This window comes from Rissa tridactyla, chromosome Z (assembly GCF_028500815.1).
Source record: "Rissa tridactyla isolate bRisTri1 chromosome Z, bRisTri1.patW.cur.20221130, whole genome shotgun sequence".
Lineage (NCBI taxonomy): Eukaryota > Metazoa > Chordata > Aves > Charadriiformes > Laridae > Rissa > Rissa tridactyla.
In genome coordinates, this window is record NC_071497.1 from 38,371,929 (window position 1) to 38,396,268 (window position 24,340).

The following is a 24,340-nucleotide window of genomic DNA, read 5'->3' on the forward strand; positions in this document are numbered from 1 at the left end:
TAGAAAAATTTCTCCCTACAACTCAATTTTAAGAAAAGTTTATAGACAAGATCAGACAATTTAAATTGGTAGTAATTTCCATCCTATCTTTGCAACGATTGGCGGGGTGGGGGGGAAGAAAAAAGGTCGGGGAAAATGATCTCTTGCCTCTAATTTGCATCTTGAAAAAGTTTAGCAACCAGTCATGAACTGAATTACCTGTTTTCTTCACTTTCGGCCATGTTAGCTTAGATTAAAGCAGTTCTCATACAAAGGCATTCAAGCAGGTGTTAACACTGGAAATGTAAAAAGCAAATGCTTTAAGAATGGCAAGTCTCTTGCCATGACTACTAACCAATGTGATCTTCGTTTTTCCAGACCAGATGCAGAATATTCACTCACTGTCTACAATGTTAACATCTCAACTTAAACAGATTATCAGCTTTAAATGGTGAATAGTTGCAATAGATCTTAAAGTTGTAATATGCAGTAACAGCATAGATAGCACTGTATCATGAGCTCTAGTTACAGCTAATTATGCTGGTTTTGATAAATTTAAAGGGTTGGTGATAGAACAGTACTTTAGAACAAAAATAGCTTCTTACAGAAGAGTCATATAATCATAGAGGAAAAGTTAACAGAGATTTGTAATATTACTAATTTAAATATTGCAGTCAACACTGGATTCATCAGCAACGAAAGTAACTTATTAAACTGCTGATCATACTTTTTTTTCTATAAAAGATGAGAACCATCAGTGTTGTAACATTACATGGTATTTTCTTTGCTTACACACAGGTCTTCCAGATTTTTGGTGGAAAACACAACATGTCCTGCATAAGTAGAAGTCAGGAGTGGGCGGGACAAAGAGAGAAAAATCAAGCTGTGAAACCAGTGACTCTCCCTAAAAGTACTGGAGACATCAGAACAGACCAATCCTCATACTTTTGGTACTTTTTAAAACATGTAAAAAAAATGCACAAAGTACTATTTCTGAAACTGGTATGGTATTTGCATACTCATTAAACTAATCAGAAGGTCTTGAAGTATTTAAGAGGATGAAGAACTGTTTCAAGTTACTCTGAAAAATTTTTTATTGGACTGTGAAAAAGTTTACTTTCAGAGAACACCTGCATGACTTTGAGTGTATGACAATTTTTGCTCAGAAACAACTGCCTTAAAACATTGAATTCCTCTTGTTCTGTAGCAGCAGAAAGGTGACAAAATGACAGCAAAACAGTAGTCAAGACTTTAAGAATTGAGGATCACCTTGGAATCACTTTTTTCCTACCATACCTTGCTGATCCCACAGCAAACATGTCTTCCTTTCTTATACTTTGATAATAAGCTCTGATCAAAAACCCTGCTTTGAAATTACTTCGCTGTGCGTGCAGCACAAGTGAAAATGAAATGAGATATCCTTCCCCATAAAAGCAGATGAGGTTTTCTAGAAGTCTGTTCTACAAACAAGCAAAGCACACACAAGGACAGAAAACCAAAGCCGCTGCCTTTTGTGCTGATCCCTGCTTCATAGTTAACCTTGCACCACCCCCAACTCAACCATAAAGTCTCCTAGAAATGTGTTTAAAGGCCTAAGTATGACTGAAAACTAGGTTGTTTATTCACAACAAAATCTCACCCCCCTATAGTCCTCCTTCAATTTATTTTATACGTATGGGGAAAAACAAAACAAAAAACCTATCTCAAATTAATCCATATAAACTTCATTCTTCAAGCATCTAGCCTAAAACTATCTAATGCAATGCTTCCTTCACCGCTGGCTCCCCACTAAGGTCACAGCAAGATACTACCACTTAAAAAAGTATTTTTCATACGTTATTAATAAACCCACCTGTACCTACTGATACAAAATAACATAAATTTGTCTCATCTCTCTCCATACAAGCCATAGGTACACACACAGCTAACAAGTGAGGGTAGGAGTGAATCTCCCCTCCAACTCGAACAGTTAGGAGAGAACACGCACCAAAAGACAGTTTGCTTGCCCCCTCTGTCTTATGGCTAGCACCTAACAATGAAGTATGCTTTCATTGACAAAATTGAGATGCAGAAGACAGAGATGCAATTCACCCAAGATGCACTCCTGCAGTCTAGGAAATACATGAGCTTTCTACCCATATTCATGCCTTCCCCTCCTCCCTTCAGCAGTAGGGACAAGGACAGGAATAGAACAGAACAGAACCTGTTGGGTTGGAAGTGACCCTTTAAAGGTCATCTAGTCCAACCCCCCTGCAGTAAGCAACTGCAACTTCAACTAGATCAGGTTGCTCAAAGCCTCATCAAGCCTGACCTTGAATGTCTCCAGGGATGGGGTCTCCACCACCTCTCTGGGCAACCTGTTACAGTCTCTCACCACCCGCATTGTAAAGAACTTCTTCCTAATGTCTAATCTAAACCTACCCTGCTCTAGTTTAAAATCATTGCCCCTCGTCCTATTGCTACATGCCCTTGCAAACAGCCCCTCCCCAGCTTTCTTATAGGCCCCCTTCAGGTACTGGAAGGCTGCTGTAAGGTCTCCCTGGAGCCTTCTCTTCTCCAGGCTGAACAACACCAGATCTCTCAGCCTGTCTTCACAGGAAAGGTGCTCCAGCCCTCTGATCATCTTCGTGGCCCTCCTCTGGACCCACTCCAACAGGTCCATGTCCTTCTTGTGCTGAGGACTCCAGAGCTCGACACAGTACTACATGTGGGGTCTCGTGAGAGCAGAGTAGAGGGGCAGAATCACCTCTCTGGATCTGCTGGCCGCGGTTCTTTTGATGCCACCCAGGCTGCAATTGGCCTTCTGGGCTGCAAGCACAAATTGTTTCCTCATGTCCAGTTTTTTGTCTACTAGTATCCCGAAGTCCTTTTCCGCAGGGCTACTCTTTATCACATCATCCCCCAGCCCGTACTGATAACGAGGATTGTCCCGACCCAGCTGTAGGACCTTACACTTGGCCTTGTTGCAATTCATAGGGTTTGCTCAGGCCTACCTCTCCAGCTCCTCCAGCTCCCTCTGGATGACATCCTGTCCCTCTGGCCTGTCAACCGCACTACTCAGCTTGGTGTCATCGGCAAACTTGCTGAGGGTGCACTTGAACCCACTGTCTAAATCATTGATACAGATATTGAACAGCACCGGTCCCAGTACAGATCCCTGAGGGACACCACTTGTTGCCCCTCTCCATCTGGACATCGAGCCATTGACGACTAAGAGAGAGAGAGATATGACCATGAGAACAGTCATTGTTAATGCTCCCTCCCCCTACCAACACAATGTCAACATACGAGTATCCAACAATCTGTGGTTTCCAAGTATATCAAACACCTGCATATTCCTTAACCCTAAAAGCACTTTAATAGTTAGATTTCTATGAAGTCACATGAAAAGCAGAATTTACTGTGAAGCTATTTTTTAAATATATTCTTGTCAGAGCATAGATTTTGACCATATCTCACAAAACTGCAGATCCACTGATGGCAAAACAGTCATTTATTAATTTCTGTGTCATCTTTCACCATTAAGACAAAGATCTTCTGAAAGGGATTAATGAACAAAAAAGTAATTATGTCCATTTAATAAAGCTCTCTGTAACTGGAAGGTTTTGAGAAGGAAATAGTGAATTAATCTTGAACATATTTGCTCCCATTCTGATTTCACTTTGGTGTTCAGACCATTGCCTAAAACATGCATGGTTATAAAGCAGGACAGGCAAGCAATTGCCCAGAATTATGCAGACATAGTCAGCTGTCTTGCAAGTAAAAAACTTAAATGACCTACATGCTTCCAAGCATTATTTTTATTTCTTTTTATATCTCCTAGACTGTCTTTATTCAATTTTCTAAGCTGCAAACATTTTTACAGTTCAAGTTGAAGACCAGAAATAAGTTACAGACATGCGGAAGAACAGACACAATACACAGGTACTTACCTTTGCATAGTAGAAGCCTAAGCACTGTACTGAATTCTGCAGGCATTATGTTTACATTTGGAAAAGGTTACCAAGAAAACTTAACAGAAAAATGTCAGTCTAGAACATGACTTCTCCTACACTACTGAGCTCACAACACTGACATTAAATCTAGAAAGCTGAAAATTTCCATATGTAAAAAAAGTCAACAGCAAACACAAGATTATACACTGGACTTCAGCTACCTTTGTTCAGCGTACTAGGGAAGAATTCTATGTAGGGAACATAAATACTAAATTAGGAAAATGAGTTTTGCAACAGAAATAATTATTTTATTTTAATAAATACCAGAACAGAAGTCTGACATCTAATAAATCTTTCAGATCTTACCCACTTAGGATAAGAGACGATGATCTAGCAAAGTTCATTTTTCCATTAAAATTGGATTAATAAAAGCTCAGAGGGAAAAAATATTTGTTTTGAAAGAAGGTCAAATTTAAGTCTATAAAAGTGAAATTCTACAGACCTCAGCATGATGGCATAGACCAGCTGCAACAGCTTACTGTAATTTAGAGTAAATCAAAGAATATTACTGGGGAAAAAAGTCAAGCTTATTACTTTTCCATTTTATATATGACTGGCCACATCTAGGTAGAGTAGTACCACTCTGAGAAGCAGCATCAGTGGTGGACATTAAACTGGCAGGCAATGTTACATTTTACAACCTAGTTAGCATAGTAATCTTAAAACAGATTAAATTTACAAACATTCCCTGTGTTTGTTAATTGTTCTGCTCTACACTCCGATGGAACTGTTGTCTTAATAGGCTACTCGGAGAAAGTTACTTTGCCAGTATTGGGATCTCAACAAAAAGGATGAAAGATCCACCAGTGACCTGAAAGAAAGCAACACATTTTATTGGAGTACTTCAATTCTACAGCACTTCCAAACTTGAGGATAAGTCTTAGACTTCACCAGACAGGCTCCCCAACACTGACACTAGAAACAAACAACTCCAGGATCCAGCATTAAGAACAGTTAGGTTAACATGCACCACCAACCACTCAAGAAAGGCAGCTGCAGTGACGGAAGCCAGGGCCCTTCAGCTGAGATAACTGGCACTGTTAGAAGGGGACTACCAGCTACCACTCAGTCAGGAAGTAGGACGTGTGTGCAGCTACGCCAGAAGTGGTGAAGTGAAAATGAAGAGATGACTTCAAAGACAGCAAGTGGACTCGACACCTGGTCACCACAGTAAAAGTGTTCTCCCTACGCAAGGCTACCGTAAGTCGGCGATGTGAGAACAACTGAAAAAAACTAATGGAAAACACAACAACAAAGGAGTAACTAAACTGATACAATTCCATTTTGTTCAAACTACCATATGGAATGGAAGGTCTAAAGTTCAGCTGACATTCTGTATAAGTTCAGTATTTACTAAATCATTGAAATCCACAGAACAGCTCCTAAAATAACATCTACTGTCACCAGTACTTCTAGGTGGAGATCTCGAATTTCAGACCTCAAATAACATATTTAACATTGAACAATAACATTAAAAGAAAACAAATGACAAACCAACCAAGCGAACAAAAAACCCTAAAGCAAGTGCTAATCAGCTCTTAAGTGTTTGTAAGCTTTGTAGTCTCATCAAAAAAGTATATAAAAACCTACTTGCAAGTGCTTACAACTGCCTCTACAAGGAAGAAGAGGCGGGTTATAGTAGCAGAAGACTCCCTTCTGAGGGTAGCAGAGGGCCAATATGCTGGGCAGACCCTCTTGACAGGGAGGTATGCAGCCTCCCTGGGGTCCGGGTCAGGGACATTGCTAGAAAACTTCCCAGCCTGGTTCAGCCCTTGGACGACTACCTGTTGTTGCTCTTTCACGTCGGTGGTGATGAGGTGGCAACACATAGCCCAAGAACAATCAAGAGAGAGTTCAAGGCCTTGGGAAGGTTAATAAGGCAGTCTGGGGTGGAGGTTATCTTTTCTTCTGTTCTCCCAGTTACTGGCAGGGACACTGTAAGAAACAGCTGTGTGCAAGCCATCAACACGTGGCTGGTGTCACTGCCACAGTTTTGGGTTTTTCCACAATGCAATGGCCTACACAGCACCACGATGGCCTACACAGCACCAGGCTTGTTGGCATTGGATGGGGCTCATCTTTCTGAAAGGAGGAAGAGGGTGTCTGCTCATGAGCTAGCAGGATTCATTGACCAGGCTTTAAACTAGGCCTGTTGGGAGAGGGGGATGCTACCCTGCTTGCTCATAACAAGCCAAGGGACAATGCTCCAAGGTGTGAGGGGCAGCTCACTAGTGAGGGCCCTCAACCTGTTGCTCCGAGACGTACTGGGTACGCTGCAGTACACTCGAAGTCTTATGGGGACAAGCCAGGGGCTCCTGCGGAGATAGGACCTGGGGAGTCACAGATAAAACACCCTAGAGGAAGACCACCTGAAGAGCAGCATGACCAGGATGACAGAGCAGATGAGGCCCTCCATTGACAGATAGGAGCGGCATTGCATTCACAGACCCTGGTCATCATGGGGGACTTCAACCACCCCGATATCTGTTGGAAGGATAACACGGCGGGCCACAAGAAATCCAGGAAGTTCTTGGAATGTTTCAATGACAACTTTCTTCTCCAAATGGCAGAGGAGCCAACAAGGAGAGGAACTATGCTGGACCTTGTCCTTACCAACAAGGAGAGGCTGGTGGTGAGTGCCAAGCTCAAGGGTAGCCTTGGCTGCAGTGATCATGAAATGGTAGAATTCAAGATCCTTCAGGCAGTGAGGTGAGCACGCAGCAAGCTCACTACCCTGGACTTCAGGAGAGCAGACTTTGGCCTCTTGAGGGACCTGCTTGGCAGGGTAACATGGCAAAAAGTACTGGAGGGAAGAGGGGCTCAAGAGAGCTGGTTCACCAAGAGAGCAAGGATCACCTCCTCCAAGCTCAGGTGCGGTGCATCCCAAGAAAAAAAGAAGTCAGGCAAAAATGCCAGGAGGCCTGCATGGATTAAGAAGGAGCTCCTGGACAAGCTCAAAAGCAAAAAGGAGGCCTACAGAGGGTACAGGCATGACAGGTTGACTGGATGGCGTAAAGAGAAACTGTCCGAGCGACCAGGAACCAGATTAGGCAAGCTAAAGCCCAGATAGAATTATATCTGGCTAAGGAAATCAAGGATAACAAAAACTTCTATTAAGTACATCAGGGGTAAAGGCAAGACTAGGGAAGTCGTGGGCCCTCCCTGGAAGGAAACATGAGACCTGGTCACCCAGGATATGGAGAAGGCTGAGGTGCTGAATGACTTTTTCACCTCCGTCCTCACAAGCAAGGGCTGCAACCACACCGCCCAAGTTGCAGAAGGCAAAGGCAGGGTCTGTGAGAATGAAGAACCACCCACTGTAGGAGAAGATCAGGTTCAAGACCATCTGAGGAACCTGAAGGTGCATAAGTCCATGGGACCTGATGAAATCCATCCACGGGTCCTGAGGGAGCTGGCAGATGTAGTTGCTAAGCCGCTTTCCATTATATTTGAAAAGTCGTAGCAGTCTGGTAAAGTTCCTGCTGACTGGAAAAAGGGAAACATAACCCCCATTTTTGAAAAGGTAAAAAAGGATGACACCCAGGGAACTACAGACCGGTCGGTCTCACCTCTGTGCCCAGCAAGATCATGGAGCAGATCCTCCTGGAAAATCTGCTAGGGCACATGGAAAATAAGGAGCTGATTGGCCATAGCTAACATGGCTTCACCAAAGGCAAACCGTGCCTGACAAATTTAGTGTCCTTCTATGATGTTGCCACAGCATTGGTAGATCAGGAGAGAGCAACCGATCTCATCTACCTGGACTTATGCAAACCATTTGACACTGTCACGCACGATACCCTGGTCTCTAAATTGGAAAAGCATGGATTTGATGGATGGACCACTTGGTGGATAAGAAACTGGCTAGATGGCTGCACTCAAAGGGTTGCAGTCAATGGCTCAATGTCCAAGGGGGAACCAGTGACGAGTGGCATTCCTCATGGGTCAGTACTGGGACCAGTGCTGTTTAACATCTTTGTTGGAGACATGGATAGTGGGACTGAGTGCACTCTCAGCAAATTTTCCGATAACACCAAGCTGTGTGGCATGGTCGACACGCTGGAGGGAAGGGATGCCATCCAGAGGGACCTGGACAGGCTTGAGAGGTGGGCCTGTACGAACCTCATGAAGTTCAACCAGGCCAAGTGCAAGGTCCTGCACCTGGGTCATGGCAATCCCAGGCACAAATACAGGCTGGGCAGAGAATGGCTTGAGAACAGCCCCAGGGAGAAGGACTTGGGGACGCTGGTGCACAAGAAGCTCAACATGAGCAGGCAATGCGCACTTGCAGCCCAGAAAGCCAACCACATCCTGGCCTGCATCAAAAGAAGTATGACCAGCAGATCCAAAGAGGTGATTCTGCCCCTCTACTCTGCTCCTGTGAGACCCCCACCTGGAGTACTGCATGCAGCTCTGGAGTCCTCAGCACAAGAAGGACATGGACCTGTTGGAGTGGGTCCAGCGGAGGGCCACGAAGATGATCAGAGGGCTGGAGCACCTATGCTATCAGGACGGGCTGAGAGATCTGGTGTTGTTCAGCCTGGAGAAGAGAAGGCTCCAGGGAGACCTTATAGCAGCCTTCCATTACCTAAAGGGGGCCTACAGGAAGGGTGGGGAGGGACTCTTCATCAGGGAGTTTAATGATCGGATGAGGGGCAACGGTCTCAAACTGAGAGAGGATAGATTTAGATTGGATATCAGGAAGAAATTCTTTACAATGAGGGTGGTGAGACACTGGAACAGGTTGCGCAGGGAAGCTGTCAATGCCCCATCCCTGGAAGCGATCAAGGCCAGGCTGGATGAGGATTTGAGCAGCCTGATCTAGTGGGAGGTATCCCTGCCCAGGGCAGGGGGGCTGGAACTAGATGATCCTTAAGGTCACTTCCAACCCGAACCATTCTGTGATTCTGTGTGTCAGTAACTCTTATTCTGCAAGCAGATCTAAAAAGAAAATAAATATATAATTGGAAGATACTTCAACAACATCTCAAACACCCCACAATCACTGCAGAGATTAAAATACCATTAGGTTATACTTAAGGCTAACAGTCACCACAGGTAATGGGAACAATTTCTATACATTTATATATCTATACATTGTGTAACCATTTCAATAAAGTTTCCATATAAGCAAGTCAAAGAAGACCTCATACAGCAAAGATTTACAGCAGTTTCACAACATACATTACAGGAAAGAAACATAAAAAGGTAACCCAGATTTGCAGAACTGTTCTCCACAACCTTATAGCCAAATCAATTTTATCTCCTGAATTTTGCATGCCATCATCAAATTCACATTTTCCAGTAGAACAAAAGTTAACTGCAACGACCACATGGCAAACGCAACAAGTTTTAATAAAATTATTTCACCACTGTTTGAAATGGATCAGAAATGTTTTCTGTGGTCACTAGAATCAATTGTTCACAGATAAAACACAAATTAGTTAACTACACCTTTTCAGGGAACTCATCCATGTAACAGAGATGTAGTCTGCACATTTGTACAAGGAAGGAGACATTCCCCATTCCTCTAAGACGCCTGACATCTGGGTAGAATCTAGATAGCAAGTGGGACACATCCTGATATACAAAAAGTACTCATTAGGAATACCACTGTCAAGAGAGATCAGCATTCCCCTTCCGATCACAAAACCAGCGAACTCTGAAGACTTGTAAGAGAAGGAAAATGAGAAAAAAACAAATGAAAAATTCTCTAACACCTGGTATGAGAAACAATCTAACCATACAAGAGGAAATTACTCCATAGTAGTGATTCTCTCTCCTGGCTCAGCTTCAGTGAGCAGCTTTCAAAAGATGGTGTTTAAACCACTTTGTTGTATCGGTTTCAGTCATCTACTAAAATATATTCCCATGCCATACCACCAAGTAGTCAAATTTGACCTTTCTAATACCTGGGGCAAGAAAAGAAAGGAGGCAAGCAAAACCAAAATGAAAGCGTGAAAGTTTACAGCAACAGGCTTCATTCTAAAAAAAAAAAAAAAAAAAAAACCAAACCAAACACAAAAAAACCCAAAAAACCCCACAAACAACCACACATATGGCTATTTCTTTTCTTCAGAAAATACAATCTTACTGAAAATCTTTCATTTGTCAAGTATTAAGGAAATGATGCATTACATTAAAAAAGCACTTTAAAAAACAGCTATTGCATCAGGTAGATGTTTACAGGTCTGAACATGTCAAAGAGTGCAGCTTGGCAACAGATAGCAAGGAAAGATACAAGGCAAGAAGCTAATGGAAGAATACTACTTGGATCGAGAAAACATAAAAATATCGAAGTACGAGATCAACTAAAAGTGTATTTTTACCTTTAGGATTTTATATTTTAATTGGTAATTTCATAAATATTTAGAACTCAACCGACTCATCAGTTGATGATGATCACTTACGTGATCAAAGACTCATTGAAAAGTGTTTCTTGTTAAAAGAAATTGGTTGATTTCTAACATCTTCCAGCAAGCTGACCACTGAGACAGCATTTCTTGCAGTTTTGTTTTTCCTCAGTTTCACTTCCCAATATGAAAAAGTGAACAGTTTTGGAAAAGATGATGTTACTAGCACCTGGGTTTTGATTTGGTTAAACGCGACCTAGTATTACCCACAATGACCAAACACTGCACTGTCTTCACTTATTGGTACCAAAGACACAAGGATTTGGCAAGTTCTTCAACTAGATCAGCTCCTCATGGGATACTAAGACACACAATATTGATTTTTGACCAACTCATCAACACAACCAAGACAGAAAGAAAAACCTTGTAGGTGTCATAGAAAAGAACAGAATTGCAAGCTATAGCAAAGACACTATAAAGAAGAAACTTCACAAAGCTAATAAAGTAGAGCTGAATTTTACAGAATAAAATTCAATTGTAGCAACAAAACTACAGTGTACCAGACTTAAGAAACATAACAATTTTTAAGCGATCTATTATTTAAAGAGATGTGTTGTGGATAGCCTATTTCTATTTTGTTTGATTTGCTCTTCAGGCTAACAATCAGCTTAAGTATCCAATATCTGCAGGAAGAGTTTGCACCGCAATACATTTCACACTCAATGCATCTCACACTTTTAGTAAGAGAGCGGTAATTTCAAAATTTGGTGGCTATCATAATGAATTACTTATTAGCTACAACTGGTAGCTAATTCTAGTATTCTATAACTATTCTAGTAGTTTTACCAATACTGCCTTCAGGTTCTTCAATGTAAAAAAAAAAAAAAAAGTAACCAACTGCTGCAGGAATCTACTCATGTGTCAAGTTACAGACTTTTACTCAGACTTTTCCATCTGAAAGCAGTAGAGTTGGCTCAGGAGCCATGACATATATACACGTTCCAAAATGATCTTGTAACTTAGATGACTCCATTCAAGAGTTGTGTTGTTGTAAACTCATTATAATAAAATATTTTCTCCTCATCAGTTCATCAACACTTGTTAATGATGAAAAAAGCAGCAGAAAAAGAAGTTATAACATATGATACCTAATTCTAGCATTGAAGTGTAGCATTTACTTCTATCTCAGTAAAAGCTGTATGACTATGCCATGACAGTGTTCCTCCACTAGAAGATTCCAAAGCAAAGTAGACAAAGACGACAGAGCTAGGACATTTGTTACTTTAGGACAGTGCTCAGATATTAACAGAAGCCATGGCTATCCATGTGTATATGACTGAATAAAGACCATGTCTTTAAATATAATCTTTGAAAAATGAAATATTTACTATCAATTACAGTAACATGTCCACAAAGCAATATAAAGCCTCATGTCTTAGTACCTGGAGCATTCATCCTTATGTTACAACCAAGACACAAATCTGTTCCACGGCAGATAACTTTAGAAATATTCAGCAAACTACCTTCAAACATTATTTTGGTTTTACGTCATAAGCAAGAAAAAAAAAAAGCTATATTCATCTAAACCAGAAGGGGGTGCTCTGAATAACTGACGCGGGAGGTATTGAACTGAGCATTTGCCTTGTGCTAGAAGAGGTCAGACATGCTGTCTTGTTTCAGTTTGGGAGCTCACTTAAGTTCACGATGCCATGCCTTTTTTACAAAAAAGGAATCTGAAAGGAAGGAGCGCTCCTTTTAGCAAAAAGAGAATGCTTCGGTTTGTGCTATTGTCATCACAAGGTCTAATCAATCTGTGACAGGAAAACTAGCAACACAAAGACCTGCCAAGTGTTAATTCCAGTTTTGTACCCCATGATTTGTGAGCTCTTTAAGATACTGACAAGCAGACACAGGGAATGCAAAGAAATCCAAAAACCTATGCTACGGTTTTTACGTACACAATGCCTATTCTGACATAACTAGTTCGTGTCTTTTTAATGTGATTGTACTGAGTTGATACCTTACACCGAACTACATCCTAACATGAAAGAACCGGCCCTAGATCATTCTGCAACTGTAACACAGTATTTCATCTCTGCCAGCACTTTGGCGCATCAGCCTCCCCCCACCGCAAAAGAGAAAAAGATATGCACATTCCAATCAAGCCTCTCTCAGCGGGGCTCACCCGGTTCCCCCCTCCTTCCCTCCCTTCCTCCCTCGCCCCAGGCCTTGCCAGGTTCCCGAATTCCCTTTTATTTTTAGGTTTCATTTTGTTGTAAACAGCAAAACGAAATGAGAAAGCTTCCAAAGCGAGGATCCTTACCCTTGAAATCCCGCCATGCGAACAATAAGGAGGGTGAATTGTTTTTCCTCTTTTTTTTTTTGGATGGGAGATGAGAGGGGAGAGGGGATGAAACAAAAGCCTAAACCGAGGAGAGGGCTAAGCGGTGGAGACAGAGGGAGAAGGCGGAGACCCTGGTAGAGGAGCAGGGCGAGCGTCAGCCATGTTGTGTGTGTTGGTCCGGTATTTACAAACCTGCAGCTGCAGCAGCACTTGAGTCTGAGAGAGATGGGAACGGAGGGAGGGAGGGAGAGAGAAAGGCGAAGAGGCAGGAGACGCAGGCACTGGTAGAGAGGGGAGGGGGGAAGGGAGGGAGAAAGGGAGAGCGGCGGCGGCAGCACCAGCAGACAAAGGATCCCGGCGCAGCCTGAGCACAGCGCGCACGCAGAGCGCCGCGCAAAGCGGGAGCGCTGCCCGCAGCTCCGCCGCTGCCAGACCCGGGCGGCAGCGCGGCGGATCCCCTCTCCGCCTGCCGCGCCGCAGCCCGGTCCGGCCGATACTGCACTCACGCCCCCTCGCCCCGCTTTGCCGGGGGGAATCGGGGCACGCTTCCCCCCTCCTCCGCCTCCTCCGGCGTGCGCTGTCGAGGCGGGGGAGGCTCATCAGCCGGCGGCCCCTCGGCGGGCCCCAGCCCGCATACAATAGCTCCGCAGAGGGAACGGAGGGCGGCCCCGACCCCTCCCCTCCGGCACGGGACGGAGGGTGGATGTCGAGCGGAGCCCGTGCCAGGGGAGGGCGGCAGCCCCCCCGCAGCCCGGAAGGGTGGGGGGTGTTGCCAGGCAGCCGGGGCGCTGGCGGGGAGAAGGGAGGGTAGAGACAGCAACATGAGCCCGGGGGCCCCGCGGCCGCCCACCTCCCGCGGCTTCCGAGCGGGCGGCGGGGGCGGGGCGGGAGGGGCACCGCGGCCGGACGGCGGCGGCAGAAGAGGGGCCTATGTGGCCCGGACACCGCGGGTGGATACATAATGTCAGCCCCGAGGGAGAGGAGGCCGGGCTGGGCTGGCCTGGCCTGGCAGCGGCTCCAGCTCCCCCCACAGCGACTCCCTCCGGCTCTGCCCGGTACTGGACCGGGCCAGGCCAAGGGCGGCGCGAAGGGCTTCCCCCCCCGCCCGCCTTCTCCGCTCGCTCACCTGCCGGCGGGACGAGCGCCCGGGGTGCCAGGCGGGCGGCCCGGGGGTGCCAGCGCTGCAGCTGCTGCCCTGCCGCAGCCCCCACCTTGCCAGGCCGCTCAGCTCCTCCGCGGCGGGAGCGGGGACGACCGCTCCCCTTGTCTCGTTTGCCCCCCTCCGCCGCCACCGCCTCCTGCTCGCCTCTGCCACATTTGGATCCCCTCTCGCTACGCCAGCTCCGCTGCCAGGATAGAGGCCTCCTCACCTTCCTGCCAAATAGTGAGCCACCCGCATCGAGCCGTTCAAAACACAGGGCCGGGACCCGCCCTCCTCCCCCGCCCGGCCCGCCGCCCGCCGCCGCGCGCGCGCAGGCGCACTGCGGCTCGCAAACTGCGACAGGAGTAAGGAGAGGAAGACGCGCTCCCTCGCCCCGTCCGCCCTCGCCGAACTCAGCGCGCCTGCGCGGCCGCAGCCGTCGCCTGCCGCTGGCTGCCCCTAGCTGCCCTTGCTTGCCCCTACGTGCTGCGCTACCCACCGTGTCGGCGGTGCCGCGGGCCGCTGCGGCGGTTTCCAGGGCCGGCCGATTGACTGACGGTCCGCTTGGAAACATGGCCTACCCGGGCCCGGGGCGGCGGGCGGCCTTCGCCTCGCCCCGCCCCGCCTGCTCCCCGCAGCGCGCACGGCGCCGCCTCCGGGCGGGTCGCAGAGGTCTGTGGTGCCGGTGGTGCTTACCGTCAGCGGCTGCTTCACGGGCAGGCCTTGAGGCCGTGACCGAGCTGGGGCCCTGCGCCATGACTGGGAGCTTCACGGCTGACGGGGTGCCCAGCATTTTCCACTGGGGTTTTGGGGTGTCAGTGGTCGCCTTCCAACCCTGGGGGAATGTTCAGGTCGTCTGGGGAAGTGGTGGTGATTGTGCAGAGAAGCCCAAGGGTGTGCAGATACTCAGGTACTACTCAGGCTTGACTAGCATTTCACCTGACTAGGCAAAGTGTTTGTAAGTAATTGAGGCTCTCCGGTGTGCTGAGGATAGGGTGATGTCTGAAAGAAAAGCAAAAGGCTGCATTTTGAACTAGGTTGTCCTCTTGCAACATTATTGGGATGGAAAAGGAATAGTTTCTTCAGAACGTACAAGGTTCCTTTGAAAACTTGTCATCTGTGGAACAGGAACACGAAAAAGGGGGTGGAGGAACACTTAAAAAATTGCTGCTGGACAAAAGCTTTGGTTACAAGTTCCTAAGTTCCTTACACAGCCTTGATGCTGTGAGTCCTGGGTGCTCCCAGCTTTTGGCTGCCAGTAAAATGACAGGCAATACCCAATAGGACAGTTGATGGAAAACGTTCAAGTAGTCAAGATTGTTCAGCAATTTCTACACCACAGATAAGTGGCACCTGCTGAACTTTCAGTGTTAAGTCACAGGACATCTAGAAGAGAAGCAACAAGCTTCTTAGCTGTCACGGCAAGCATTTTTTAATTAATGAAGTGTGCACTATCTAGATGGAGTTGAACATAAGGAGGAAATTCAGTAAGCTACACCAGAAATTTTCAAATGAAACTGTGCGTGAGCCCTTAAAATCATGGGAAAGAATAAAGTCAAGTCATCTGTTGCTGTTCTGATGAAAGTATGATACAGTGTCATGGAGCCCTTGTCCAGTTTGGTACATCATTCAAGCATAGACTTCAAAAGACATTCATAGCCTTAGATTGACAAATGGTGTAAGAAAGGCAGGTATTGCTTTTGCAGAGGAGAAAAACCGTTTCCATCAGAGGTGACATGATAAGGGAATGACTAAGACAAAGAGGCTCCAGCAAAGGCTTGTAGAACATCTCTTATCACACAGACAAAAGGACAAACTGATTCCTACTGGATTAGTGTCTAGAAGGGTAGTCAGACATTTAACCAGGGCTAATGACATTAAGCAATTTTTTTACCAAAAAGGAAAGAAATAAACTAGTCAGATAATCCCTGTAGGTGTAGCATAAAGAGAAGTAAAGGGAGGCAGGACATGCGGGAAGAATTTTACGTGCCTTGGACAGACTGTGAACCCTGGAGTACCTAACCAGTGGGAAACGGGAGGGAAAAATTCCGCCGGGATTAGGAAATAGAAAGGTGTGTTTCAAGAACTGAAAGCGTGCCTACTTGCTAGATCACCCGCTGTTGCAAGAACATGAATAAAAAAGTGCTTCACAGAGGATTCTGCCTGAGCCTATTTAATTCGGACCAGAACTTATTTCTCACAATGGGAAATATAAATAGGTAAGATTATAATCTCTGTCAAATTAAGTAATCTTATACTGAAAACAGGTGAACGGCTGTTCACTTTAGCAAATCAAATGGGTACTTTGAAATTTTCAAACTAGAGCTTGGCAAGTTGTCGTGGTTTAGCCTCAGACGGCAATTTTTCCCAATTGCCTTGTCAATGCCGCCTTCCCTAGACAGGGATCCCAGCTGCCTGGCCTCCCTACCCTCTAATTCCAGGCTACTGGCCCCATTATCCCAGCACCGGAGCAGCCAGGTGACAATGTGCTCGCCTGAAAGTCGGCTAAAATCTTTTCGCATATCCCGCAACTCACTCAAGGATAGGGATCGAGTACTTATCTCTGGTTCTGCCTCTTCCTCCTGCTCTCGTGATGACCCTGGTTCATCATCATCTCTTACTAAGCGAACTGATTTCTTTGTGTACTTCTTCTTCTGTATGCGGGTGTCCTGGTTCCGGTGGGGATAGGGTTAATTTTTCCTGGTATTCCATGCCATGTGAGCCACGCCCACCCTGAGCTGCCGGGGGAGGGGGCAGGAAGTTGCTGCTTAAAAGCGGGCTGGGGCGGCCCGGGCGGGGGAGCGGCGGTTCCGTAATCGCGTTTGTATATTCCCCTATCCGTGTTGTTGTTGTTGTTGTTTGCCTGTTCCCTTTGCTGTTCTGTTAAACTGCCTTTGTCTCAACCCAAGAGTCTTGCCTTTTCTTACGATTCTTCCTGTATTAGGAAGGCACGAGCGAGCGGCACGTGGTTCTTTGTTGCCGTCTGAGGCTAAACCACGACAGGGGGCAACTGATACCGGCACAGGTTGGTTCCCTGGTTCAGTGGCAGTGTCTGCTATGGGGGTTGGAGTAACTGCAGTGGCTGCCACAGGGGTTGCAGTAGCCGCAGTGTCTGTCGCAGGGGTTGCAGTAGCCGCAGTGTCCACCGCAGGGGTTGCAGTAGCCGCAGTGTCCGTCGCAGGGGTTGCAGTAGCCACAGTGGCTGACGCAGGGGCTGCAGCAGCCGCAGTGGCTGCTGGTCTGGTTTCCATCTCTTCCCCCTGAGGGTGCTGCATAATTCTGAGCAGTGCCTGGTAGATACTGGCCAGGGCCCAGCACAGCACGGTGAGTTGTGCCTCTCTAGAATAGCCACAGCATTTTCCCTTCAAATATTCTACCACTTTATCAGGGTCCTGTAATTGTTCAGGGGTGAAGTCCCAGACCATTGGAGGTGAGAAGTTCTCTAGGTACCTGCCCATGCTCTCCCACATGCCGTGCCACCCCTGACTATCCAGCCTCGGAGCAGATCTCCGGGTGGTAGTCTTAAATAGTCGCTTAACCCTAAACAAGACCTGGAGTATTCAGGAGACATAATACTAGGAACATGCTGGTTTGAGTATCCCAAGGATATTCAAAATTCTCAAAAGTTGTCATACCTGACCCGAAGGAGAAAAGGGAGGCAAAAGAGCTGGGAAAGTGCCCCCCCCCCGTTTCCCGCACAGACTGGGTGTAATTATTAATAAATTCTGAGAGACGGTGCCCAATGTACGGACAGGACAGCAAAACCACATAAACACCCCAAAATAGCTGTCTGAACAGTGATGTTATCATATCATAAACAGATATCGCACAGGACAGCAGCATGATAATCCTCATCCCTCTTCCAGACACGGTAAACAGTATTGCAGGGAGTACATAAGCCATATAGGAATTTATATAACACAGCCGTGAGAACAAACCAAGCAACATGGTGACCAGCGACTATTTACCTAATAAAATAAATGCATACAAAAAATCCGGTTTTCCACGTTCTAGTTGGATTCTGTCGTTATCTCAACCCTTCGAGCCCCACGTTGGGCGCCAAAAAGGACTGTCGTGGTTTAGCCTCAGACGGCAACAAAGAACCACGGGCCGCTCGCTCGGGCCTTCCTGATACAGGAAGAATCGTAAGAAAAGGCAAGACTCTTGGGTTGAGACAAAGGCAGTTTAACAGAACAGCAAAGGGAACAGGCAAACAACAACAATAACACGGACAGAGGCATATACAAACACGATTACGGAACCGCCGCTCCCCGCCGCTCACCGCCCGGACCCGGGATGCCCCAGCCCGCCCCAAGCGGCAACTTCCTGCCCCCTCCCCCGGCAGCTCAGGGTGGGCATGGCTCACATGGCATGGAATACCAGGAAAAATTAACCCTATCCCCGCCGGATCCAGGACACAAGTATATTGTGACATGATGCTACTTTTTTCTGTTACAAAATCATAAGACAAACTTCCATTAATTAAGGGATCCATAAAGTATTGTGATATGTAGGGCTTTTGCATGTGGCTGTGCCACGTGTACTCTTGGGATCCAAGAAATGAAATTGATTTGGGGAAAGGAAAATTTGGTTCAAACGATGGATACGCATTTGGGGTTTTTTAGTTTGACAGTAGCAAATATACAGGGTAAAATCCAAGTTCCCAGTTCACACCCACAAAGGGCCCTTAAAAGCTCTATTTGGCAAAGAATAAAAGATTGCTGTTAATCCTGGTTTGAGTTAGGGGAGTTGTAGATGTCTTCTTTAGGGAAAAAAAAGGGCAGTTCCAGAGAGCTATAACCGTGGAAAACCCTCCCAGAGCAGGATCATCAAGTTCTAATAACTCTTGTGTCAGCTAACCACTCTTCCTAGTCCTCTGTGGGTACTGGAAATTGTCCACAGAAGGAGACTGCATTTTCATGCCTGGAAGGAGAAATGCGTGATCATGCAGTCCCATCCCATGGCCATCACAGCTGTGGTGATCCCTGAGCTGGCATGGGATAATAATGCCAAGATGTATTTGTTGTTTTGGGATGGATGTCCAGCACTGTCAATTTGCAGTCATACTCATGGCATTTAATACATTGGTGCTGGACTGGGGCCTTTACTTCAGCACAATCTGCGTTGGTTGTGCACAAAGGCAATTCTCACACCAGCGGTCTGCATCGTTCTTCCTATTAGGCCACCAGCCAGTGTCCTTTGCCTTAGGTCTATGGCCTTGCTAATGTATGAATTGGATTAGATAACTCTATATTCTGAAACATAATCCAATGCTTAGTGTCTTCTATATCTGCAACTCAGTAGCTATTACTTTCCCGTACTGTGGTGAATTGACCTGATTGGTCTTTTCCTGCTTCAGCCAATTCTTTAATCTCTGCATCTCCTTCCTGGAAGGTACTTAAATCTAAGATAACTCTTCCAGTTCTGCCCTGAGCATGGGTTATTACAGCTGCAGCAGGGACGGACTCAGGATTGTGCTCTGAACTGGGCTCAGACTTGTATACAGCCTGCTCAGCCACATTGCTTATCACAGTATGCTGCTGCCACCATTTGCTGTTCGCTATGGGAGGACTGTGTATGATCCAGGTTACTTCGTGGTCTAGGTTAGGTTAGGTATTTGTTGCCATTTAGCATTGTGTGCTACTGGTTTGCCATCTGAAGACTCTTGACTCTAGCCGAACAGGAGGCCAGACTGTTGCCGGACATGGTCCAGTCTGAGTCCATATAAACTGACAGAAGAATATTTGGTGATTCGAATCTCAAAACCTCCAACACTGCCTGCAGCTCTGAAGTTTATACAGATTGAGAACATGCTGGACCAGACAGTACTGTACCATCTGGGACATAACAGCTTTGTATCCTGTTTTGGTAATGCCTTTGTCATAAAGGGCGGACCCATCTGTGTAGCATGCGGTAAAACCCTTTTTCACAGCTTCCTTTTGTGATTCACTGCATTTTGCAGGCCAAGAGACTTTCTCTACCTTGGGGAAGGGAAAAGCATGTACTTCTCCCTCCACCAGCAGCCATTTGGGGCTGCAGATTCTTGGAGCATGTTTTTGAAGCTGACGCTGTGATTTACTAAAGCTGTGCAGTTCTGGGGTTGCTAAACTGACTGGCCTAGATTTTAGCTGAAATTATTTTAGAGAAGAGTGTGCAGTTTGATTAATTCATTTGGACCTTCCAATTGAACCATCCCAATGTTTCAGCCTCTGTGTTAGGGCAAGGCAAAACTCTTAACATGGGATGAATTCTGTTCACTTACATCCAAAGGTCTGTATGCATATGCAATAACCCTTAGTTTCCCTGTTTGAATTTGAGAAAGGGTGGCTCCCATGCTTTGAGGGTAACCAGCTAACTGAAAGTAAAAATGAGAAGAAAGGTCCGTGTGGGCTAATGCAGTGGCTTTATGTAAATCTTTTAAGTTTAGAGTGCTTCACTCAGTTCCTTTCCCCACATCCGTTTACTTTTATTCTTGAATAACTGATATAGAGGCTTGCGGTTTTTTGCAAAGGATTTTATAAAGTCTTGGGGAAAATTAGTTAAGCCTAAAAAATACCATAATGGGTGAGCATTGATTTGGGGTGGAATTTTACAGTGTTTCCAATCTGAACATGCGGGGATTGACTCATTTTAATCCAATGACATCCCTGAGTATTTGACTTAGTTTTGAACTAACTGAGCCTGTTATCTACTGGGTTTAAGTCCTGTTTCAGTTAGGAAAAGCAGCACTTTTTCCATGAGTTCTTCTTTTTCTCTCCTTGGTGGGTGAGGGGGTTAAAATGTTATCCCCTTATAATCGTATGCTTTCTGAACTCCAGTTACAATTTTTCTGGCACACGTAATACATGCAGGTGATAAATACAAGGGGAAGAGTGGTAACTGTTGGGGTGCAAGTGAAGGCAAACTGAGTTCCTGAAAATGAAACGGCAAATTTGTACCAGCAAGCTTGATTTGACAGTACAGAAAACAAGAATTGACCACATCTGTCATGCTATATCAACATGATCCTGGTGCAACTGCTGTCACAACTTCCTTGTATTTGGCAATCACGAGTGCTTCCAGGGTTGTACAGGCATGCAAAGCTCTGTAATCCACTGTAAGCTTCCAAGTCCAGTCTGCTTTGCTTACAGGCTACAGGAGAGCATTATGGATAGATGGCATTTCTATGAGAACAATTTAATTTGCAAGGTCGTCATATCTGCTTTGATCCTACCACACTTGGTCTCATTCTGTGCGCAAGCTTTCATGGATTTCCTGCCCAAGCAGTCATAGTAGCAATGGGTCTGGTACCTTGAGTGCAGCATACCTATGCACAGCAGAAATGACTGAGGGGCCTCCCTCAAAATACAAAAAAATTCTTTTTGCAAAATCCACTGTAGGACAGTTTTATTTTAGAAATGGTACACCTAAAATTCCTCCTTCTGGGCACTTACTAATTGTGCTATGCATTACTGTCTTTAATTTTCCTAGTGGTAAGGAGATGTTTTACCAAACTGGGGCATGCTGGTGGGCTCCATCCTAACTACTTCAAGTGACCTGCACTTCAGTTTTTATGCTTGAGTTTACCATAGGCATCTCAAGAATGTTAATGGGTGGTTCTGTATCTGTTAATAATTGGAGCAATTTTTTCTGAGTTCCCAATGAATATTTTGACTGATAGTCATCCCCAAGAATCCACTGGCAAAGGTGCCAGGATCTGTGGTGCCAGCCCACAAATCCTGGGCCTCCCTAGCAGAACCTGCAGACGTTGTCTGGGACTTGCTGTCAAGTTGGCCAAACTCCTTTTACAGGCCTTGATACTGATTCACTGGGGGGAAAGGGAAGTTGCTGTAGTCCTTGCCTCTGCCTTTTCAGCTCTATTCATAGAGCCTCCATGTAGTACTATCAGTAGATTTGACTATGGTAGATGGTCATGTCTTCTCCACCTCTCATTTAATTCTTTCCAGAGTCGATTTCTGAATGGGTCTTCTGTGAGTTCAGGAGATTTTTGAGCAGGGATTATGAGTAGGCAATGAGTTGAATTACACCTTTGGATGGTCTTAGTTTTCTGGTGAAACCAAGTGGCTTTGATAAAAGGTGGTCACCTCTGCCTAAAAGTTAGACCATGAAGAAACACTGAAATTTGGGGGTTTTGAGGTTTTCTACCCTTCTGCCTGAAGCAGAGTGAGGGCCATGATTAGAATGAATCACAGTTTGAGTGGGCTCACAAGAGTTCTTCCATTGCAACTGACTGGCGCTCCTAATGGTCCCAGCATCCTAATCCTTCTGATTAATGTAGGAAAGGCAGGTATTGCTTTTGCAGAGGAGAAAAACCGTTTCCATCAGAGGTGACATGATAAGGGAATGACTAAGACAAAGAGGCTCCAGCAAAGGCTTGTAGAACATCTCTTATCACACAGACAAAAGGACAAACTGATTCCTACTGGATTAGTGTCTAGAAGGGTAGTCAGACATTTAACCAGGGCTAATGACATTGAGCAATCTTTTACCAAAAAGGAAAGAAATAAACTAGTCAGATAATCCCTGTAGGTGTAGCATAAAGAGAAGTAAAGGGAGGCAGGACATGCGGGAAGAATTTTAGGCGCCTTGGACAGACTGTGAACCCTGGAGTACCTAACCAGTGGGAAACAGGGGAGGGAAAAATTCGGCCAGGATTAGGGAATAAAAAGGTGTGTTTCAAGAACTGAAGGTGTGCCTGCTTGCTAGGTCACCCAGTCTTGCAAGAACGTGAATAAAAACGTGCTTCACAGAGGATTCTGCCTGAGCCTATTTCATTCGGACCGGAACTTGTTTCTCACAATCTGGGGGCTCGTCCGGGATAAGAAGTCATCTTCTTGGGAGTCCCTGTCACCGAAGGACGGGAAGACGCGTCCCGTTGATTTCAACGGTCTCGTGGATCATTGGCAGGGATTCCAGGAGGAATCGACGAAGATCTCGAGAGCCAGTTGGACGGCAGACTCTGTGAACCACAGGGGGAAAACGGATAGGTGCAGTAGGCACAGACAGTACAACCAGGCAACTCCGTGCACGGACCAAGGTAAGAAAAATCGGACTGTTAAAGTATTGCCTTGGTGATCGGGACATTCTAAGAGACTTGTGTGTGAGTGACTGAGACGTACTGCAGTACGAAGCTAGTGTGGACTCCGGATCCGCAGTTCTGTAGTCCCACGAGGGGCGCAGCCAGAGAAGGACGAAGCGAAAGGAAGGGGTGTAAGAAAAGTCTCTGTTCAGAATGGGAAATAAGGATTCTAGGCCTAGGGATGAAAAAGGGGATACTAAGAAAGACCCTGGGAACATTCCCCCAGACAGTCCTTGAGGGGAGAATGTTGAGATTTCAGAATGATTCTTCTTGTACAAGGGATAAAGATAAAAAGAAAATTATTTGTTTTGTTCGGGCCACATCCTGGAGGGGCCAGGGGTGGATGGGGGGGGCCGTGGACATCCTGGGAAGGGTCCCAGGGGTGTCCCAGGGGTCCTGTGTCTGTCTTAGAGGATCCCAGAGGTGTCCCAGGGGGGACATGTTTGCATTTGCATTTGAATTTGTTTGGACCAAAGAACCCATAAGACCTCCTAGTGTATTTTGGCCCAAATTTGGATCTGATGAAGACTGGGTCTGTCAGACTTCAAACATGTATGTGAATAATAAGGAATAATAAGGAATTAGAAGAAGGTGAATATGCTTTTTGCTGGGTCAAGATGAATAGATTCAGGATTCGGGGACTCCCAAATCCATTTTATATGTTCCCAGCCCAGACTGTTGGTGATGTTTCAATCAACAAAGAAATTGAATCCCCAAAGTGGGACCCCTTAGACTGTTACTTGGGGGCGAGGAAGAGGGGTGAATAACAGGGGACGAGGACTGTCCTGACCACTCCTACCAGCAGCTCAAGGTTCACCGGGAGGGTGTTATCCCTGTGGGTTTTACAGAATCCCCTAATTTGTTTGGCAAGTGTTAGAACAAGTGCTTGAACAATTCAGCCCTCCATCGGGAGTAGCCCTGCTTCAGTATGTGGATGACTTATTGGTATCTAGGGAGGAAGAAGGCAGGGTAAAAGAAGCCACAAATGAGTTATTGAACTTTTTGGGACAGCAAGGTTTGAGGGTCTCAAAAAAAAAATAAAAATTGCAATATGTGGAAACAGAAGTGAAGTACTTGGGACATCTAGTCAGTGAAGGGAGTCGAAAAATAAATCCTATAAATCCTGAAAGGATCAAAGGAATAGTAGACGTACCTCTGCCAAAGACCAAGAGGGAACTGAGAAAATTTTGGGGGCTGACTGGGTACTGTAGACTGTGGATAGAGGGGTATGCTCAAAAGACTAAAGGACTATATTCCAAACTGTTAGCTGAAGAACCTAATGTATTGGTTTGGACAGAAGAAGAGGAGGATTTAGTGTAAGATTTAAAACAGAGCCTAATTGGAGCTCCAGTTTTAGCCTTATCTTCTTTGGAGAAATCTTTTCAACTGTCTGTAACTGTAGACAAAGCGGCTGCGTTAGGAACTCAAGAGTGGGGGGGGATAAGCGGC

General features: G+C 45.8%; 1 protein-coding gene across 5 annotated transcripts in view; it reads right to left on the minus strand.

Moving 5' to 3' along the window:
* The window catches only part of SPIN1 (spindlin 1), a 65,004-nt gene extending 50,559 nt beyond the window's left edge, over nucleotides 1–14,445 (minus strand). Inside the window, exon 1 of one of the 5 annotated variants that reach the window (XM_054186746.1) lies at nucleotides 14,312–14,445. The gene's annotated coding sequence lies outside the window, so the exon portion shown is untranslated. The other 4 variants (XM_054186749.1, XM_054186745.1, XM_054186750.1 and 1 more) reach the window with 4 other exon arrangements.
* Between the last annotated feature and the right edge of the window lie 9,895 nt (nucleotides 14,446–24,340).